We start from the raw sequence: 5,174 nt of genomic DNA on the forward strand, positions 1-5,174 counted from the left end.
GCACTCACAAGGCGTTTGTTTCAGGCGTTCAGGTCTTAGTATGGTTATAATAACTCATTAAAAAGATATTAACACCACGTTAGTGTATAAACAAGTAAACGTAAATAGATCTTCAAAGTACTAGTTTACAAAATACAAAGTAGAATGGTATACTAAAGATTTCAATAACCGCTGGCGAAGCCAGGCACACACTCAGTTACCGGTTTTACACATACATTGGTTCACAAATAGGACGGTTTTATGGGAATAAAACTACTTTTCACATACCACAGAAAATATGGGATTTTCTAGAACAATTTTCTTATTCAAAATACAAAGACACCCATGCAAACATAAAGACTTATGTACTCACTCAACTTATTATTGATACTCTCTTTTCAAATTACTTGTATTCTCAGGGAAATAATAATAGGTACTCCCCGATCTTTTTGAGAAGATGGAGCCATTATGAGTCTTATCTTCTTCTTTTGTATAACTATTTTGGTTTCAATATAAGATGATTGAACAAATGTAAATATTATACTTTTAAATACAATGGTTGTTTGTACTTTGATTACAATGATGCATGTGTTGTGATACTACAAATGAAGTCCTCCGCCCACGGACGTTTCCGCCGTCTAGTTTGGGGGTGTGACACTTTGGAAAGTGCGGAAAACTTAACCCGAGGTACATAGGACCTTTCGAGATCCTCGCTAGGATCAGTCCCGTATCCTACAAACTCTGATTACCTCAAGAACTTAGCGACATCCATCCTGTGTTCCACGTTTCAAATCTTAAGAAGTGCCTATCCGATGAAACCCTCATGATCCCTCTTGATGAAATCGAGATCAACGAAAACCTGAACTTCGTGGAAGAACCAATTGAAATCATGGATCGAGAGATCAAACGTACGAAACAAAGCCGTATCCCGATAGTGAACGTTCGCTGGAATGCGAAGCGGGGACCCAAATTCACTTGGGAGCGCGACGACTCGATGAAACAGAAATATCTGCATATCATTCCAAATCCATGATTTGTATGTTAATTCTAAATTTCGGGACGAAGTTCCCTCTAACGGGAGGATGATGTGACTACCTGATATTTATCCCGTCACTGTAACCCCTTCTACGTTAACAAAGATCGTTTTATCAAATTGTTTCGTTAACATTTTGGATTAGGTTATTTAAACTGAGACTTTTATTATGACTTCATGAGTGTCCAAATGCATTAGAAACACGTGAAACACCCTCGATATTCTTTTTAAAAGTTTCTAATTCACGACCACGTTGGGTTACGACCATTTAATCGGGTACGACCATAAGCTCCGTTTAACGTCGGTATCGGGTAGATTTCCACCGGGCCGCAAACTCAAACCCTATATACGGCTGAGTGGACCTCCATTTGAAGCTTTTCCACTCCTAACACCCTCTCTCTTACTACTCTCTCTTTCTCTCTCTCTCTCTCTCTATAACTCAAATTTTGATCTAGAAACACCTCTTTCAAGCTCCAAACTTGTAAGTAATCTATCCTAGCTTGTTGTTTAGCTTGCTTAGCATGAAAATTCGTGTTTAAATCATCCAAAAGTATAAAAATCATGTGTTTATGGCCCTAGAACAGCTCCAAACCGCAAACACTCATAAATGGGGTTTTGAAGCCCCAAAACCCTTCCAAATCACTTCTAGTGCTTAGTTACGACTTAAGGACTTGCATATACGAGTTTACAACACCGAAATCTTGTCGTTTGGGGAGAAAAACAAGAGTTTATGGCCCAAGAACATTCTTGGACTGTAAACCCCTCTTGATAGGCTGTAAACACCTTGTAAGGTGTTAAATTTCCCTTTAAACACCTCCCATGGCTTGGATTAATGTCTAGAATCAACCACAATCGAAGTAGGGACCTTAAACATCAAGGAAACCATGACCTTAGGAGATTACGGCTGTAAACCCGCCAAGGATTGGTCCTTTGGTCGTAAACACCTCTAAGGAGGTCAAATGGTGCCCTAACTTCCTTCCATGGCTTGTATATTGGACTATAATCATGTGTGGTTAACCTAGAACCATCAAAACATGAAGTGAGGAGACAAGTAAGAGGTTACAGCCGTAAACTCCTGTAACACCGTAAATTTCTAGACAAAATTTTCATTTAAAATAATCATTTTATTCTTAGAGACACTTGTTTAAAATCTCATTCATAGTCGATTTACAAAACATAACTCCATTTTCACTTGCATAGAAAACCAGGATCCTCCAAAATATGACTCTTTCTCTAGTGTGTACAATCAAGTCGGTGCCGTCCCGTGATCCTGAAAGAAACCTGAAACATAACACAAAACACTGTAAGCACGAAGCTTAGTGAGTTCCCCAAAATACCACACATAACACATATTAGCCACTCGAGGCTATAACTCTATGGGTCCGTGCACCCAAACTCTATGAACCCTCAGGTTCTAACTCTGGGAACCTTCCGGTTCCAACTCTATAAACATGCACAACATAAATCACATAGAAATAATGCAGTACAACACATCACGTACATATAGCATACAAATACTCTGATCACATAACTCTGGTTACCTACTCAGGGTAAAGTATAGTGAGAAGACTCACCTGGCAAATAGAAGGTAGATATCCCCACACTTGAATCTCGAACCCGCCACCGCCTAACACGTAAGGCAAATAATCTCATGAATATAACACTTGAGACTAGAATCAACCCTATCATGGCACCCTCTTAAGGGTAAAGGACTATTTTACCCCTCTCTTGGCCCAAAGGCCACATCACTGACCAGCCCTAAAAGTCAACGGTCAACTCTTGGTTCTAGTCAAAGTCCTCCGTCAAAGTCAACCCTCCTGGTTGACCCTGCTCGCCGAGTCAACCCGTCGACTCGTCGAGTCCCCGTGCTCAGAACTTCCCCAATCCGCGACTCAACTCGCCGAGTCACCCCGAGACTCGCCGAGTCCCACAACTCTGAGTCCACTCACACACAACTCACCGAGTCATCCCTTGACTCGCTGATTCTCGACTCAACCAGGAACTATTTGGGACTCTTCGACAAGACTCGTCGAGTCCAAGAACAGACTCGCCGAGTCTACGGCTATCTTCAACCTACTCGCCGAGTTGTTCATACGACTCGCCGAGTTCCAGGCCATCTTCATCCAACTCGTCGAGTCCACCCATGTGACTCGCCGAGTACCACCGGTCTGAATCCATTCAGAAGCACTCCAGGCCATGCAATTGGTCCAAAATATAGATCTAGCCTCCTACAACCCATCCATCACGTAAAGTGGCAAACTTTACGTGAATCCAAAGAGATCTAAGCCGTTTGCACATTGGGCTACGATTTGGGACAAGATGGCTCCATCAACCATTCACAAACAGGGACTTTCATGCACTCTAGACCTTCTCCCTTCCAGATCTGGGGTAGCAACCTCAGATCTAACCTCTAAACTCCAATACATCCAAAGATATGATCTCCAACACCCCCAAAATGATGCATCTAAGAAATAGCAGCTCAAAAAAACGAGATATTACCTCAAAGGAATGCCCTAACTGAAATGAGACTCGAATCCAAACAAAGCCCCTTGCTCCAAGCCTTCAATCTCCCAAAATTCCTTCACAATTACTTCTCCAAGCTCCAATCCATTCAACAATGGTGCTTCTTCGTGATTTAGGGTTTTCTGGGGCTCAAGGGGTGATAAAGAGGCTGGGAGGGAAACATAATGATCTTTATATAAGGCTCAACCCCGAGAATTAGGGTTTTCTCCACTCAGCGCCTACTCGCCGAGTCCGTTACACTGACTCGCCGAGTCGGCCACTTAACACGCGACCAAGTCGCGACTCTACTCGCTGAGTCCGCACATGGACTCGCCAAGTCACTCTTTCCCAATTTACTCTTTTAGCCCTTCAACTCTACTCTTGATATTTCGGGATGTTACAATTCTCCCCCACTTAAATTAGGCTTCGCCCTCGAAGCCTACAGCAACTCAACTCCAGAAATACTCCCACAATGTGCCACCTGGCCTTAATCGGACCAGGTCTCACAAGGCATACCCATCAAAACCCGAACACACTTTCCCTTTCCTTACGGTGTCCTGACCACTGTCTCGAACCGGGCACTGGATGTACCCTCTGATGACCACACACAACGATCCGAGAATTACCCATGAAGCATTACTGCCCCAAATCTCAACAATCACTCGACCCATAAGGGTTAGAAGACATGAACCATCGGATCCCCGATCCGAATCCCTCTCTATCCAATCCGTGACGACGGAAAGACCCACTCTTAAATCCCAGAGCAACTCCCATGAGTCCTCTTCTTGCAATCACACACCCATGCCGCACCAACCTTCGCACTCTCGGGTTAGGAAAACCCATCACACTGATGACATCTCTAACATCCCCAGGAGAAACCACCAGTACGCACACAACCCTTGATCAGAATCAAGCTGGGAGTCCCAGACTCCATCCCTGCATCCATCCTGAGACTCTTGGCTCTACACCCGCGGAATCCTTCCACGTCCTCAGCAGACATCCCATCATGATGTCATTCCATACCACTGTCACAGACACAGTGTTCGACCACCATACTCCAAATCATCCATTCTCACTACAACTTCCACTTCCGCGAATCAACACTTTCCCCAGCAAATGAGGGTCCAACACTTCCTCCCATACAACAGCACAAAGGGTGTCATACCAATGCACTAATGATGGCTGTTGAATGGGATAACTCAACCAAGGATAAATACGTGCCGCAACTCCCTCCGAAATCTAATACACATGCCCGAAGCATGTCTTTGAGGGTCTGAATCGTTCGCTCCCTCTGAGGTGTCCTCAAACATCATCATGATAAGCTCTAGCTCATCTCATATCCCTCTTCGAGATTGGGCACCAGGTCAGCTTTTGACTCCACAACTGAGCCTCCAAAGGTCACCCAAATCATGATCCAAATATCCCACTAACTTCCTCCCCGTGACCACTATCCCGGCCTCGTGACACGCAAGTCACACAATTCTCTTTTCCTTATGGAAGAAAGTACAATCCAACCGAGGATCGTCTCCACTCTGATCTCTGGTTTCTACGGCGCATATCCCTTGCGCATCTCACCACATTCCCCGACAGAGACGGGGACCCCAGTCTCGCCCCCCGTCCAACATCCAGGCTCCAAAAACTCAATACTAGGGCTGCTCAA

This window comes from Lactuca saligna, chromosome 3 (genome assembly GCF_052625555.1).
Source record: "Lactuca saligna cultivar CGN05327 chromosome 3, ASM5262555v1, whole genome shotgun sequence".
In the NCBI taxonomy this organism is placed as follows: Eukaryota; Viridiplantae; Streptophyta; class Magnoliopsida; order Asterales; family Asteraceae; genus Lactuca; species Lactuca saligna.